Below are 18,511 nucleotides of genomic sequence, written 5' to 3'. Positions count from 1 at the left end.
CTAGCATTTAATCCTTCAAGCATTATGGAGAAAAGTTACATCAATCTTCATGTAAGCATGTGTGTGTTTAATTAGACCTTTCGTGTTCATGTGTTTGTCATGCCATTACATCCAACATTTGTGATTACATTCAAAGAGCATTGCATTATCAATATTTCTATCAACCATTGCAAATCAAAGGTATATCTCCTAGCATTTACTTCAATATTTACTTTATTCAATTCAAGGATAATTCCTAAACCGAGGTTTGACCTAAGGCAAACCCTAATCCACAACCATTTATTATCTCTTTTTGTGTGTAGGGAATTGACTTAAGAGTTGTACTCAGAGGTTCCAATAGAGTTGACAACAACAAATAGGTTCAGCTTTTTATAGAGAAAAAATTGGAGGACTGAGGTGAATCTCTACTACCTAGTCTTGGAAAATCAGCCTAAACTTTTGGGAGTAGATTTTGAATCTCTTCTTTTTCCCAGATCCTTGTATGTGTCTCTATTGGACATCTAGAGCAATATTTTTTCATCAATTTACTTCAATTATCTCTTATCTTGCCCTAATCTCATAATTCGCATCCAATTTCAACTAGAAAGAGGGGGCAAACTACAAACCAATGAATCTAATCAGAATTTCAACCCTTTTCCTATTTGGATTGTGGCTAGATCTATTGGATTCACCCCTCTTTCAATGTATTGGTTCCTTAGGTAAGATTAGTGGTTTTATTATCTTAATTGGTGAAACTCTAATTTTACACCTTTAGAATGGTTAAAATGACCCATGGAGGCTTTCATTTTTTCTTTCAATTGTCTCAAATAAAATGGATATCTATTTGGAATGGATATCAGTTCCAAACAGATATTTATTTACAATCTTACATTAGTAGTTGTTTTTGTTAATTCTTTTGAGATTTCTTATTGTTATATAACATAGATTCTAAGGAATTGTATTCTCATATAATCCAATACTTGCATGATGGTACCTTAGTTAATCCTACATCAAACAATGTTCTTACTCGTATACATAATCTTTCCACATGTTACACTATATTAACCAATGTTCTTTATTGAAGAGGACCTATCATGCAATGGTTAACTCCATACTAAAAAAATCTCTTACATACCTAATGTTATGCATATTAAAGACTATGGTGGGATCATGTTTCAAGAGAGATAGAGTGAAACTCCCTTGTAACCAATTCAATGTGGACCAGAATGTATAGTAAACAAGTTGGTCTAGCAATAAGAGTGAATTATGTGCAACTAATAGGAACCATTTTCAATGTTTGATTACACCAATTGTAGGAATTATTATACCATAAATTAGTGATATGTTTTATAATTGGGTCACAAATCAGTGTGAGAATACTAATGATTAACTTAAGAATGACAATATTTCTTGCTCTATTATCATATAACTATGAGCCATTTTGTCTTTGATAAGGAGAGTAAGATAGAGAGTTTTAGGTTTAATTTTTACTTTATTTCATTTGGCGACATAGACAATGATAAAGGATTTGAGGATTTTTTCTTTTGTTCAATAATAGTTATATTTTATTAATAGTAATAAAGATCAAGTACATTTTGTAAAGTCTGCATAAAATAGAAAGACAAACCCTTGCTTCCAAAAACTACCACCCAATTCAATCACCATACCAAACAACAAAATTAATCTATACTTCAAACAGGCCCTTCAAATGATTATCTGTCACCAAATCCAAGAATGCAAGTTGTTGCCTTGGTGTGATAAGAGTGAAAGTCATCTCCATCTGGTACTACACATCCACCCAACATAGCACAAAACACTAAATACATCCCATTACCACCTACCACATAAATAGCAACTCACCTCTCTATGCCATAAATACCACCCTACATGCTACCATAAATGCCCTTTTTAATAATAATTGTTAATGGCTTTGGCAGTGTACAATGTTGCTCATGTTCTAAGGTCTAGCTCGCAGTTGTCCTCCCACAAGCCACGTAGATCATCTTCATTGAGGGAGAGGGCCAACTTGGACAATTTGTTAGAAACCATATTACCTTCCCTCAAGATATACAAAATTCAAAAATTGGTGAACGTTGCAAGCATATCCCTTAATATTTGAATATATTTATTGATTCGCCAAGCCCTCATTTCCCCTTTGATCAATGCATTGATAATAATCTGGGAGTCACCCTCCAAGTGAAGATTAGAAACATTCAATTTTTTGGCCATCATTATTGCCAACAATGCGGCTTGAGCCTCAACCACATTATTTGTTCCTTCACTCAATCTTGAAGCACCAAAAGAAATAATACTTCTTGTACAATCACTGGCAACATACCTTTCCCTGGAAGGACTAAGATTACCCCTTAATGCCCCATCAAAGTTCACCTTGATCCATCCTTGACCAAGAGCACTCCATTTGACAATCCTACTCTCCTTAAGATCTAGATTAACCCCAAAAGGCCCATTAGGGTATTGCAAGAATATGTAGTCAATAATTAGCAACCATGCCCTTCTTTTATGCCTCCTACAATAGTCATTTTGTCTAGTGCATACCTTCAATTATGTCTACTTTTTCATTAAATGGGTATATATTTCTTTACAATTTTGATACTCTAACATGAAAATGATAATTTACAACTCATGGGTTATACAAAATGTGGTTATTAAAATGAGAATCAAGTGAATATATTGAGCATACATTCATGGATGGCTCATGTATAGATGAGGAGCCAATAATTATTGGTTAAATATTCTTATATTTAGATCAAACATAACTATTGATCTTGGTATATAATAAAGTCACTAGCCTATTACATCACATAGGGGAGACATAAATAAACTATTAGAATAAATCACATAGCAATAGGAAAGAGCATTGTTAGGTGATAAGAAAGAGTCATGTGTTATATTTCCTTTTTAAATAACATTTGTGGTGTAACTTTAACTTTGATTGTTCATTTAAGATGTTGTGTGGACCAATGAAATGTTTATCTCGAGTATGGAGTGGAATTTTGGCTACCACATGGTGTTATATCCTTGAGAACATAGTGGGAAAATTTTTAAGGTTAAGACTTTGACATATGAAGGGAGGGTGCCATATAATGGAAAGCCTCCACGTGTGCATTAGGTCTTTGGAATAAACAACAAAAATGTGAGCCTACATACTAACATAATATAAATGGCATAAAAATACAATACTATTTTGCTAAGTGGGAAAAGGTTTGATGATAACAATTCATGATGCAAATAGGTCATGTAATGCACTGAGAGTTCACTATGTATTCAAAAGGCTACACAATGGTATATCCAAGTATGTGTAATGAATGTAAGACTAGCTAGTGACATTTTGATGTGAAAGAGCGCAATAATAGAGTCATTCATCAATGACAAAAAAATGTATAACAAGGACAAATTAAAAGATGAAAATTAATTGGCAAAGTCAACATTGAAATATAATAATAATGGATGCAATAGACAAAATAAACATGTATATAAAGATATTTGGTCTTTTCGATAATTTTATCTAAAGATTATAGACACACTTAAACATTTTTACCCATATAAAAACATTGAATAATTTTATAAATAGTTTTAATAACAACTCGTAAATGGGAATGTGTTCCTCATGTAAGCATAATGAAAAATCAACAATAATCTAGAACTTTAACCCACAAAAGATCAATAATAGAAAATTTGAAACATAGAATTAAATAGAACACACCATCACACTTTCCTATGAATATAACAACAATGATGACTACATAGAAAAATACATAAAGATTTAAATTAAACTTATAATGCACAAAATCATTCATCTAAGAAATTTATATTAGATGTTTCCCATGTATTGGTAATTCAAAAAAATTCCACACTTGGATTTCTTAAATAAATGTGCTATAGCCACAATAATTCTCAATAATATATGAATGTGCCATGAGAAAAATGGCTTCAAAATGTTTATGAATTTGTCTTGAGATGGGACAAATATGCATAATGAAAATGCATGCATCGTTCAATGAAACACAAACATTTGTTGTGAACTTTAAAAACATATGTTAAATATCAAATAGGCCCACAAAAAATAAAATTATCTTTTGGGACATGGGACATGGTGGGTCTAAGAATGTGATAAAAGAAAAGAAATAGTATGGAAATATAAACTATATCAAATCAAATTTTGAATGCCACTAAGACCTTTAATCAACCAACTTAGAAACTAACTTCAAATTAGAAAATTATATATAAATGTGTGGATATGTTCATGATTTCTGTTGGGAATCTTGAAATGTAGAAAAATATATCTCTCTAATATATCTTTCTCATTAGTTTTTAGGGATGAAGATTAATTTATATATGGTGAATGATAAGAATATAGAGCTAAGATCAATTTCAAATGGAAAGTTACGATTCTAATTTGAATTAGAGAAGAATTTCTTATGGTAGTTTGTGTATTAGTTTGTGTATGGGATGAAGATTAATTTATTGTAGTGGATAGTAAAGATTTTAAATTGATTTGGGTTTGGATAGAGGGTAGTTGTGAATGAATGGATGAGATTTAGTTGATTGGATTGATGGTTAAGATTTCAAATTCATTTATTATTTAGATTAAAATTATGTGTTTAATAAGTTGGTTGTTGGAATTGGAGGGTTAGAATGATAGTTATGGTTAAGATTAGATGTTGATTACATTTATAATTTCTAAAAAAATTAAATAAGGATTTTAGATGATGCAAATTTTAAATTATAGGATAATTTCTTTTTTTCTTTTTTAAATAAAGAAAATGTTAGAGATTAGCTAATTTACTTAAATAGCATGATTTATTTAATTAATTAATGTTAGTATTATCTAATCAAATAAATAAAATTTGTTTTCTTAGTTGATGGGAGAAATGTAATCTAATTGAATAAATACTTTATTTAATTAATTAGTATTAGAAGTGGGACCTGGATTGATTAGAAGAATTCATTGAAGTGAGAAGATGCCTTTTAAATGTCTACACGTCCAATTTATATATGTAGAACCCTTGGAATACTATTAAAATAACAAACCTAATTATAAGTGAGATGAAACAATTAAGAACAATTAAGTGTTCTTTATTTAGCCTATGATGTAGGATCATCTTTAAAAACTATTAAATTAACCAAAATAATATACATATAAATCTTTTAAAACTATAAAAATAGAACTACAATTAACAAAAAAGACCAAAAAGAAAGCAATAACTAACCAAACATGCAACTAAATAAGGAAACACAAGGAATAAATAAAATTAAAAACAATACAATGAAAAAAAACTAAACAAAGGACTTAATAAAACAAAAAGTAAAAGACAAAGGATTAAGAATTTAAAGCAAAGACCAACAAAAGGAAGCAACAACTAAAAAAATGTTAGAAGGGAACTAGGACTAGACAAGAAAGAAAAACAACAAAGCCAAATAAGTAAAAGAAAAGAAATGAAATTGAAAAGAAGCAATAGCCAAAAGGAAAGCCAGTGGCTTAAACAACAAGAAAGGACAACACAACAAGAAAGAGCAAAAAAAGTAAAGAAATCTTAACAAGATGCTACCAAAATATATAAAATGTAAAAATAAAAGAAAAGAAAAACTAAAATTTAAGACAAAAGGAGCTCAAATGACAAAGAAATATCAATAAAGCATCAAAGCGAGAACACCAAAGAATAAAAGAAAAGGACACACTTGAAAGAGAAAGACTCAAATAGTGAGGGAACACAATGAACCAACCAAACCCAAAGACAACAAGGGTACGACCACAAGAGAAGGAGAGAGGAAAGAGAACAAGGGAAGGAAGCCTACCTATTGAAAGAATCATAGGGGAGGATGGTCAAGGAGGGAATGACAATGCCTAAGGTTTAGGTAAACATCTACTTTTTAGTATCTCTCTTATTATTTCCTTTACATAAGCTCTTTGGAATTATTGTTTTTTTGTCTTTACCTTGGTTTACTCTTTTAAAAATATTTCCTAGTTAGTATCTTGATATTTTATATTCTATTAAATTTTAGCTTTTTCTCATAGGTTGCTATTTAACTTGTTTTCTTTTTTTTTTATGTTTTATCACCCTCTTTTGGACCTCGTGCCACCTCCTCTCTCCCCTCTTCTTTTTAAGTGTGGTTCAAGTCTGCAACTAATCATTTTATATCTCTTAACTTTCTAATCATTTTATGTCTCTTAACTTTCTAGTATCTACTTTTGAAAGGATCTTCAAAGAGACATATGTGCACTGGAAGATCGTAGTTTAAATACATATTTGCATGTGAGTTAACAGGGTACTATGGAGCTTCAAAACATAGCTAGCATAGAGGACAATAGTGTGATAGCAAGGCCAATAAAGTATAAAATGTAGCAAAAGGTCGAATTTGTGAGTCATAAATAGCATTTGGGTGTGAATAAAGGTTCCTCAATAGATATACCATGCATTAAGAAGCAGTTCGAAGTCATTGTGTCTCAGTTTAAAGTAGTTGAGAGGGTCTTCATGACCCTAATCAATTGAATCTGACCCCCAAAGTTGGATGAGCTAGAAGACATCATGGAGAGCAGATTAAGAAGCAATCTGATGAGGTAGACAATAGGTAGAGGGGATCTAGGAGAAGGTTTATGAGTTGTCCAAATGGTGGGGCAAATATAGGATCAATTAAAGACCTATTAAAGACTAATTCCAGGCATCTATGGCAATTTAGGACACTTCATCTAAAGATGAGTCAAAGAGGGAGTCTTCTCCTCATTTTCCCACCTTTTTTGAGCAGGTTTGGAAGCTGAAAAGTACCAAAAAGGAGCTTACACAACCAGGAAAGTGATGATCAAGTAACAAACTTCTTCTCCTCTCTTCTATGAGTTTAATGTTCAATAATGATGTAAATAGTTGTTTCTCAGCTTTAAAGCACAACTTTGTTGTTGAATTTCAGTTAGTTCTTGCTTTTTACTTTGTTACCATTGTAGCTATTTGAAGCTCTGTCAAGCAAAGGAATAGACTTGTGACTCATTTTCAGTTACTTAGTGGTTGTTATAGCATTGGAAGTTCATATTTTCAAAGCAATAGAACAACATTTTTAAATTTATATTGTTGTAAAGTTCCTTTACTCAACAAATTTCATACATTTGCCTTCTTTATTGTTGTTCATGTTATGTTGTTTAGTGATTCTTGAGCATATTTTATTGTATTTTAAACTTAAAAACCTTTGAAATACTATCACACAAGTTTGCATAAATAATTTTGAGACAAAGATTGTTGGCATTATAATAGACAAGAAGAAGGTTGGCATTCCAATTACAATGTGAGATTATTGGCATTTCAATAAGGATATTGAGAAGGTTGTTGCTGACTATGGATATAACTGATTAAGGATGATTACTATCTTAATATTATTATTTTGTCATTGATGTCAAGAAATTGATTTTCTAATTCAGTATGATGTTGCCATATCTTAAGAAGTATGATTTGATGAGTATAAAGATGTCGGTAAAAGACACAGAAAGAATATGATGAATAAGGGGATAAGTTATTCAATGGGCAGCTATTACCGAGTTAGACAATGATGAGATCATGATGTTTAGATTGTTTTGATATCCTACATATGCTATTGTTTGAAAGGTTAATACTATACTATGTTACCGAGCAAAGAACCTAGTCGGTAAACCCTAAGGTTATCGCTATCGGTTAATGAAGGCAGAATGTCTACCAAGTGAAGTTCAGTATTTACCGAGTTACAACTGAGCTATAACGGAATGCATTAAATGTTTACATGTGATATTTAATGAAGGAAGATGATGAGCTGGAGCGAATTAAATGATTGGTAAGCCGTGTATGAAGATTGTTAAAGAATCTATGGTAAAGAAAGATCGGCAGGAAGATCTGCAGCTCAGATTGAACCGCAATACCCTAACACAAGTTCCAAGGTGAAAATGTAAGTTCCAAGGCGGGGTAAAACATTTTCAGATCGAAGGATACATTGAACCTGGACAAGATTGAAGATCTGATGGCTATGATTGATCATGGGAAATGTGATCAAGGAGATTAAGCGGTTAGAAGATTGTTTATAAATAGGAAACTGTTGATAAACAATGTATGCAGGCAAGTGTATGCACAAGGATGCTACATAGTGATTACCGAGCATAGAAGCTTGAAGACCTGTTAGAATAATAGAGTATAGATGCCCAGCAAATAGACAAGATTAGTTCTATGTCTAAATTGTATTGAACAAATAAGAATCTGCTTTAGCATTTTTAGATGTGAAGTTGTAGACATATTTTTATTACTGTTATTTTGAGAAGTAGCAGAAAATCTCTTAATCGAGTGGACTTAACAGTCTTATTTGTAAAATCCTTTAGCAAGGTGACATTCTTATTGAGTGTTTGAAATCCTTTAACAAGGTCACTTCTAACAAAGTGAAGATCCTAACATATCTGAGGGAAATCCCTTAACTGGGTCACATCTAGCAATGTGTTTGTAATCTTTAACAGGATTTGCTTTTAACCGAGCATACTCTAGAAGAGTGTATTTCTTAGTGGGTCTGAAATCCCACAGTGCTTTTTCCCTATTTGGGTTTCCACGTTAAATCTGGTGTTATGAGGTTTATATTGTTCATATGCTTTTGAGTTTGCATGTTTGACAGTTTTGGTTATATGACTGATATATATGTTACCGAGGTTGAATCTAATGTTTTTATGGATGATTAAGTTTGTATGATTCACCCCCCCCTCTCATCTTGTTGGCTATTGGATCTGTACTTACATTAAGTATCAGAACTATCAAAGACAAGCAGGTCATAGGATGTAGCTGAGTACTCATGATTGTTTTGTTGTGAGAAAAACTTTCTTTTCCTTCAAGACATCACTATAGCATCCCCTTCTTATGAAATATTGATGTGAGTATTGTCAAAATCATAGATGGTGCATATAAATGAGATTTTCATTGGGTTATTACGAGTATTAGCAGCAGGATTGGGTCCTTTTAACTTGGTGTATTACCATACTAGTTGTAGGTTTCATTTTACAGGCATTTATTCCCCTTTCCTCAACAAGTCAATAGTTTATAAGTAGGTTCTTAGTAAGTTATAAAATGAATGAACCTACTCTGGAGGTTCTCTTTCATTAAAGGTTACCCACAACCTGTAAGAGATCTCATGTATCAACAGGTGGCTAAGTTAATAGCTTAGCTCAGGAGAAACTTTGTTTGATAGCATTTTTTAAGCTACAATCTTTGCAAGAAGAAAAGAAAGAACTTCACTTCCGGAGTTGTACACAACTCTAAAAACATATTTTCTCAATAAAGATCATTGTTCTTTACCTTCTCAAAGCTTGTCTTATTGTGTGTAAAGTAAAGATGGATGAATATACTCGTGAAATTTCATGTTTCCTTTTAATTTTGTCTCTTTCAAAACCTTTAGGCAAGATAAAACATATTTATAGGCAGGTCATGTGATTGTGTGATGGATATAAACAACAACTAGTTGTGAAATTTTATTTTCCTTCTTGAGTTGTGAGTAATTTCACCTCTCCATGAAACACTTATTCATAGGTATGAAGAAATTTTAAGTTGTGTCATGTTATAGCCAATTAATTGAGCAATTGTGTGTATCAATCAATGGGTATAGATTCTCGAAATTCAATTTGATGCATTACCGTAGTGTCGGATTTCTTTTAAGCATTTATTTCTCCCCTTTTCCTAGAAAGCAGTAGTTTTAGGTGATTGTCCCAAAGAGAGCCAGCTCTTCAATTGGAGGTTTGATCTCAAATATTAGAGCCCACACTGAGATCATTCTCATGTTTCAATGGATGGTTTCAAACCTAGTTCAACAATGGCACACATTCAATTGACAGTAACTACAACATCAGAGCACCAGTTTCTACCAAGTGTGTTGGTGTACAAAATTTGTATTGATATCTTTCAATATCTCTTGCGTCCTCAAATTGTGTTGATTTCCTTCAATTATACTATAGTAGTTGAAGTATGTTAATTTCCTTGAAGTGAACTATAAGTTAACTTAATAGAGCATTCCAAAACTTTACATAGTTCTAGAATATCTACTAGTCTATATTTTGACTATAGAAAGAGAAACGCAATAAAAAATAATGTGTTGTGTGATTTCCTTGTGTAGAATATTTTAGGATTATTATACTACTTGGTTCCATGTAATTATAGTTATGGTTGAAATTATAGTTTCATTGTTGTGAGTTAAACATAATAGGTTTTATGGTGATAAGTGTAATTGGAAGTGTATTCCATGCTTCTCTACACCTAATTGGTCTCACAACAAGATAATGAATGACATGGTTATCAGAGAAGTACTTGTCATACTTTGTCATCTTTGATGTAATCGTATGCATGTGTGTATTTTTTCTTTAAAATGAAGTGTTTTGAACTATGCATGTTATTGGTTATCTTGGAATGAGTATTTGGGATATGGATGTTGTTTCAAAAGCTTTTTTTAAAATTGTTTCCCTACAATTGGTTGTTTTGGACCTATTGTTTTGTGTATTGCTATGTAATAAAGGAATGAACTAATAAAGATAATCACAAGTTTCATATTGTATCACATTATTGGATTATAAATGGATACATATTTGCCTTGATTAATAGTTGGAGAGGAAAAGGGCTTCCTCTAATGGTGAATTTAATATTTTCCTTGATCAACAATGGAAACTCAAAGAGATCATTTTGAAAACATGCTTATCATTATTTATAATTGTATAGACTACTTGAATGTGGAAAAATAGCTAGTGGCCTAATATAATCACTAATTAGTATATTTAGGGTTGTGGTAGTTGGCCTATTGTATAATTGATTATATTGAGATGTGTTTGGTTGTATTGTATTATTAATGAGTGGTAATTAATATTCATCTTAATATTTCTATTTGATATCATTTGCTTTATCTTCATATTGATAAAATATTTTTATTATTAAAAGGAAAAAAAATAGCCACTTTTGTGGGTTTTTTATAATTATGCATGTTTCGATGGGGAGTCACATGTGTACTAGCTTGAAAACATCCTCACATGTGTACTATCTTGAAAACATCCTTAGTAAATTCATTCTATATCAATCCAATTCCCAATTGTTCCTCCCAATGTGTACTAACTTAAAAACATGCTTAGGAAATTCATTCTATATCAATCCAATTCCCAATTGTTCCTCCCACTATGTACTAACTTGAAAACATCCTTAGGAAATTCATTCCATCTCAATCCAACTCCCAATTGTTCCTCCCACTTCCATGATGAGAGATGTAGATAAACATGGTAGAGAAAATATTACCATTTGAATATGATGTTTAATCCCTATTGCTTTCTCGATGTTAAAGTCAAATCTTCTTACATGTACATTTCTATGAAATCTCCATAATAATATAAAATTTGACAAGGTGAATATGCTAGATATGTGAAGAAAAGATCATGGCTCTCTTAAGTATTTTTTCACATATCATTCCCCATGACTTGGTAAACACCCTAATATGTATCAATAAAGTATCTAACATGTTTTTTCATATTTTTGTCTCCACTTCATCATTGTAGATGGGTTCCAACCTATAGTTCTCCTATTTTAATCTATAGTGAGGTAGATATTTGGCTATGTAGTTGATTTTATCCTTATTGTACACATTGTCTAATGCTTACAACTTTGGTTTCTCTCTAGAAATTGGCTTTATATTAAATTTTTTTAAAACATTATCTCATTTACAGTGTATATCTTATTAACTTGTGCATGTTTTATAATATTAGTTTTTCAATCATTTATCGTTATTGTTAGTTCAACAAATTACGTGTCGATGAAACAACTTGGTAGCACCACATTTCCCAAGTTCTTCCTACAAACCTTACATGGATGAATCAATCCAAATAATTCCTTGAAGAAGATACTAAATAGATCCCATGCATTCCTTAAAGTCAAGGAATATTTGATATTTTCTTTTACGTCCTCTAATTGATCTATCAATACATCTTTCCTAGCTAAGTTCTTAAATTTTTTGACTTCCTAGTGAATAGTTTAGCCATGTCATAAGTAGGGGTCTATCTTAGTGATATTACAATAGATTCTTAAGATGACTTAAAGATGATAGAAACTTAATTTGAAGATGATTTCATTATGAGACATCACATTGATAAGTACAAAACAAAATTGAAAAATGTATGCCTTAGACATTAAAGTTAATGATCTAACTCAAGAAATCATAGTAATACCATTTTGTACTGAAAGATATAAGAGAGGGGAAAATATCACTCAATAAAATAATAGGGAAAAAATGACTATTGAGATAAAAAATATATATAGAGAGAAATGTTTCATGAATAAAATTAAACAAATACAAATTAAATCTATACAGAAGATTTTATGACTCGTTAGTCTACATCACTCTTAAATATTTGACCTTTTGTTCAATATAATCGATATAAATTAAAAAGTATTGATTTTGAGTGTCTCACTTGGGCCGAAAAGTGAGACACACTATTGTGCTACCATCCCACAAGAAGCATACACTATCATGGATACCTTAAAATTATCCTAATAAGACTTGCACTATTATCCATATATTATATTTGTTGCCTTCATTTAAACCCAAAACAAGTTTATTTCTATCAAACTTTAAATCATTTTTTATAATACAACCTACTTCCTTCAAATTTTGAAGTTAAGAAAATATTTGTTTTTTATCTTTTATCATCTTACACCTTGCAAAAATAATCTTTAGCCCCAAGGTGCATTTATACTTACACTCTCTAAAGTGTAAGGTTATATAAGATTGAAACAAGAACCACTTTTTAAATCATTTCTAAACCATATGCTTAGATTATATGAAGTGAGAGTGTCTATACAAAAATTAAATCTAATTATTACTTTGTATTATAAAATAAATAAACATTGTTTAGCACTAGAGAACAAGTGATGATATTTAAGAGATTATTACTTGATAAAATAAGGTGAAAAACACAATAGCTCTCATGAGTGAAGTGTTAATCTAAAAATAATAGTAGCACATGTATAATGCATAAGAGGAAGCCTTAATAGATGCAATGCTAAATTATTTTAAATTATAAAGTTAGAATAATATTTAAACAAGTTCTATCTTAAATTTTATTAACTCTCAAAACCATGCACTTACATATATAAGGCTAGTGTATAGTTAAAAATTTAACCAAATGATTTCCTGTTAATAGGATTTTGTGAATTTGACTCTTGAGCTCTTCATGCACAAGCAATATGGCACCTTCCACCATCTGGGTGGGTGAAGCTTAATTTCGATGGATCCTCCCGAAGAGATCTAAGACCATCATGAGCTAGTTGTCTTTTTCATGATTCTCAAGGGAAAATCATTTTTATTTCCCCCCGTCCATTAGTTTCAACAACTACTAACAAGGTAGAGTTTTAGGATCTCTTGCATGGGCTCAAACTTTGCGAGGCTCGACAGGTGACCAACCTAGAAATAGAAGGTGGTTGCCTCATGGTGATTAATCCAATATAGAAACGTTTCGCCCTCAATGTCTTTAGGCCACAGTAAAACTGGCTCCAAAAAGTGGTTATAAACTTCGTGTTATTAGCTTTTTCCAAAAATCACAGAAGTTTGATCGTGATCGGCGTAACAAGTTGTGGCTTTGATTTTTTGAAAAAATTAATAACACGAAAGTTATAACCATTTTTTGAAGCCAATTTAACCGCGTTCGTATCTTCAAGTCCTCTTAGATGAAATTATTCTCATACTTGCTCATAATCCTAACTAAATGGAAAATCGTGTCTTCTGTTAAGCCAACTTAGAGGTTGATGTCATTTCTAACAATGTGGAAAACGGTGTTGCTTCCTTCTTCTCAATCCCTTCAAATTAGTTGGCTAATGCAGTTGCTATGTACTTGGTCATCATCTTTCATATCCTCAAAACTTGACATGAGTTCCATGGTCTTTTCTAATGTAGGATTATGGATTTCCTCGCCTTCAGATTTTAAATTAGTCACATCAATGTAGTTTTGTTTACCTTCTGCGACACCAAGCAGAAAATGATGGAGCCAAGTGGCATTTAGTGTCGGCACCCTAATCAACTCTAGCCTCGTCAACTACATTCTCCATATATACACCTTGCAATACAAATTAAATTTTATATTTTTTTCAATCTAAATTCATACAATTTGATAACTCTTTTAAGGCATCTATCTCCCTCTCCATAATTGCGTTGTATGGTTCCTCTGGCTTGCGCGGAATGGAATCCCATCTATTTATAAAGGGACTAGGAGGCTTGTTTCTAGGCATTCAGCTTCTCAACTCCGACTTATCTTTTTATTATCAATATAAAACTTAGTTTATTGATTAAAAAAATATATAATCAAAGATTAACGTGTCTTATAGGATACTGTAGTGTCATAAATTGTCATTGGTCTAATTTACACCTCATGTTTGTGCTCCCACTTTAGCGTGTCGTATCACCGTCTCCTCTCAAGATCTGGTTTGACCCCATTCTCCAAATTTGAGACCATGAACACCCATTGGTTGGTCCCATGGTGAGGTACCCTTCCCCATTGTGCCTTATCTTGGTCCTATTCTGCAGAGGGACTAGGGTACCTGGTCTGGACCATGGCACCCTAAAACACCATGGTCCCTCTCAATGGGGCCCTAATTTGAATTGGGGCAGGTGTTATATCTCCATGTCAAAAATTGATCCCCGTGGCTATACATGATCATTGGAGGTCAGCATAATCGGTAAATTACCTGGGAACCCTATATAAAGACAGTTTATCGATCTATTTTCATCTAAGAAATCTAAGACTCCATCCCTATTATTCATGCATCGATGAAGCATTCATCATCAATAATTTTTAGACATCTTCAAGGTCAAGCATATTCATCCTTCAAGCATTGTAGAGAAAAATATAATCAATCTTGTGCAAGCATGTGTGTGTGATTAGGGTTTTTCATGTTCATGTGTTTGTCTTGCCATTACATTCAACACTTATGATTACAGTCAAAGAGCATTTCAGCATCATCAATAATTACAAATCTAAGGTATACCTATTCAACATTTATTTCAGTATTTGCATTATTTCATTCAAGTTTAATTCCTAAACTAGGGTTTGACTTAGGCAAACCCCTATCCCCAACATATTTACCTTTCTTCTTGTATGTAGGAAACAAGTGCAGAGTTGTACTTAGGAGGATCATCAAAGTTCACAAAGATGAAAAAGTTCAACTTTCAACTACAAAAAATTTAGAGGATCATGGAAAATTGATACTACCTAGTCTCGAAAAATCAGACCAAACTTCTGAGAATAAATTCTAGACATTTTATTTTGCCAAGATCTAGGTTGGTGGCTCTGTGGGACATTTGTAGCTTACTGTTTTTGTCAAATCACTTCAATTATCACCTATTTTGTCCTAATTGTCAACAATCCAATTCAATCCTTGGAAAGAGGAAGTCAAACCCTAATCCAGTTGAATCTTAATCAAAATTCTCAGGCCTTCCCTAGTGGGATTGAGGCCAGATCTATTAGGTTCAGCCACTTTCCCCTTATAATGGTCAATTTGGGATTATTTGTGGTTTTATCATTTGAACACTAATTCCCAAATTTGCACCATTACAAATACTTTGTAAAATTTGTTGGCAATAGTCAACAAACAAGGATAGTCAAGGAGGTTGTTACTTTACAAAGTGAGGTGGTAAAAGTGTATTATGTCTAATCATGGATAAATTACTCATATGAAAGTAATCGTCGTGTGTCCAATGAATAAGAGGAAACCCTATTCTTTAAATAATGTTTCAATTCAAGTTAATTGTAAGGTTATAAATAAGATTAAAAAAGTGCTCCTTTGTTGATCATCTCTAAACTCTAAACTTACATCATATAAAGTTAGTGTGTGCTCAATAAAATAAAGTCAATTGATTTTCTTGTCTTGTAGAATACTTTATAAAATTTGTTGGCAACTGAATTGGTCGGAATATTCAGATTTTTTGACTTTTCGCGGAGGACTCAACCCAGTAACGGGGGGTCTGTGGCTGACCGATACTGCACACCACCATTTGGCTATTGCAGTTCTTTTTCTAATCGCTGGTCATATGTATAGAACCAATTGGGTTATTGGTCATAACCTCAAGGATATTTTGGAAGCTCATAAAGGTCCATTTACAGGGGAAGGACATAAAGGTCTTTACGAGATCTTAACTACTTCATGGCATGCTCAATTAGCTCTTAACCTAGCTATGTTAGGGTCTTTAACTATTGTCGTAGCTCACCATATGTATTCTATGCCTCCCTATCCATATCTAGCTACTGACTATGGTACCCAACTGTCTCTGTTCACGCACCATATGTGGATTGGTGGATTTCTCATAGTTGGCGCTGCTGCACATGCAACTATTTTTATGGTAAGAGACTATGATCCGACTACTCAATACAACAATCTTTTAGACCGTGTTCTGAGACATCGTGATGCAATCGTATCACACCTCAACTGGGCATGTATTTTCTTAGGTTTCCATAGTTTTGTCTATATATTCATAATGATACTATGAGTGCTTTAGGACGTCCTAAAGATATGTTTTCAGATACTGCTATACAATTACAACCTATCTTTGCTCAATGGGTACAAAACACTCATGCTTTAGCACCCAGTTTGACAGCTCCTGATGCAACAGCAAGCACCAGCTTAACCTGGGGAGGCGGCGATTTGGTAGCAGTAGGTCCAAAGTGGCTTTGTTACCTATTCCATTAGGAACTGCGGATTTTTTAGTACACCATATTCATGCATTTACTATCCATGTGACTGTATTAATATTACTGAAAGGTGTTTTATTTGCTCGCAGTTCTCGTTTAATACCCGATAAAGCGAATCTTGGTTTTCGTTTTCCTTGCGATGGGCCTGGTAGAGGAGGAACATGTCAAGTATCTGCCTGGGATCATGTCTTCCTAGGATTATTCTGGATGTACAATGCAATTTCGGTAGTAATATTTCATTTTAGTTGGAAAATGCAGTCTGACGTTTGGGGTAGTATAAGTGATCAGGGAGTGGTAACTCATATTACAGGAGGAAACTTTGCACAGAGTTCCATTACAATTAACGGGTGGCTTCGTGACTTTCTATGGGCACAAGCTTCTCAAGTAATCCAATCTTACGGTTCTTCATTATCTGCCTATGGCCTTTTATTCTTAGGTGCTCATTTCGTTTGGGCCTTTAGTTTAATGTTCCTATTTAGTGGCCGTGGATATTGGCAAGAACTTATTGAATCTATTGTTTGGGCTCATAATAAATTAAAAGTTGCTCCTACTATCCAGCCAAGAGCCTTGAGTATTGTCCAAGGACGTGCTGTAGGAGTAGCTCATTACCTTCTGGGTGGAATCGTCACAACATGGGCGTTCTTCCTAGCAAGAATTATTGCAGTAGGATAATGACTAGGAGGATTTGAAAAGCATTATGGCATCAAGATTTCCAAAGTTCAGCCAAGGCTTGGCCCAGGAGGAGGTTGTTACTTTATAAAGTTGGGTAGGAAAAATATATTACATCTAATAGATAAATTGTCCATATGAAAATGATAATTGTGTTTTCAATGAATAAGAGGAAGCCTTATTATAGAGAATGTTTGCATTCAAATTAAGTGTAAGGTAGTTAATAAGATTGAAAAATTATGGTACTTTGTTGTATCATCTCTACACTATAAACTTGCATCATATATGTTTACTATGTGCTTAATAAAATAAAGCTAGATAATTACATTGTCTTGTAGAATACACAATAAAATATATTGGCAATAGTGAACAAATAAGGATAGTCGAGGAGGTTGTTTGTTTACAAAGTTAACTGGAAAATCCATATTATATCCAATGGATAAATTGTCCATATAAAAATAATAGTTGTTTGTCTAATGAATAGGAAGAAGCCCTACCGTATAGAATGTTTACATTCTTTAAGTATGATGTTACAAATAAGACTGAAAAAAGTGTTACTTTGTTGTATTGAACCTCTAAGCATACCATGGCTTAACCTCATCATCCTTCCTCAACCCACCAGTGACTGGGGCATCATGCTACTAGTCCCTATCCTTTTCTATCCACTAGATTTTGTTCTTTTTTGACATATCATCACTTCATGATGCTATATCAAAGAGGGGCAAATGTAGACACATATAATTGACTAAATTGATATTTAATTAATTATGTCTTTATCGCATGGTTAATTTAATTAGTCATATTAGTCTACCATTACCTTCTAATTAATTAAATTAATATCCCCTTTTCACTTCTTCCAAATATTGATTTATTTCAATAAATCAAACTCGCCTTTATGGAATATTTCATCGTTGTCCCTAATCCTAATTAGCTAAATTAATCCATGATTAATTAAGCTAATTTAGTGATTCCTACAAACCTATTATCTAATCCCCTCATTATCCTAATTAATCGATTTTGTTTCTTCCTAGGTTGATCACACATGTGTGAGCACATATCCCCCTTCTCCCAAGGTGGGACCACATTGACTTTTCATCCCACTCCCCCTTGTGACACTTGTCACAAGGCTAAGCTTACAAATTTGGGACCACA

The 18,511-nt window shown here is 32.6% G+C and overlaps 1 pseudogene; it reads left to right on the top strand.

The window, feature by feature from the left end:
- Positions 1 to 17,424, top strand: part of LOC131044905 (photosystem I P700 chlorophyll a apoprotein A1-like) — a 69,371-nt pseudogene extending 51,947 nt beyond the window's left edge.
- Positions 17,425 to 18,511: the final 1,087 nt, after the last annotated feature.

This window comes from Cryptomeria japonica, chromosome 1 (assembly GCF_030272615.1).
Source record: "Cryptomeria japonica chromosome 1, Sugi_1.0, whole genome shotgun sequence".
Classification (NCBI taxonomy): domain Eukaryota; kingdom Viridiplantae; phylum Streptophyta; class Pinopsida; order Cupressales; family Cupressaceae; genus Cryptomeria; species Cryptomeria japonica.
The sequence above is the reverse complement of the archived record's forward strand: the minus strand, read 5'-3'. Positions and strand labels throughout refer to the sequence as shown.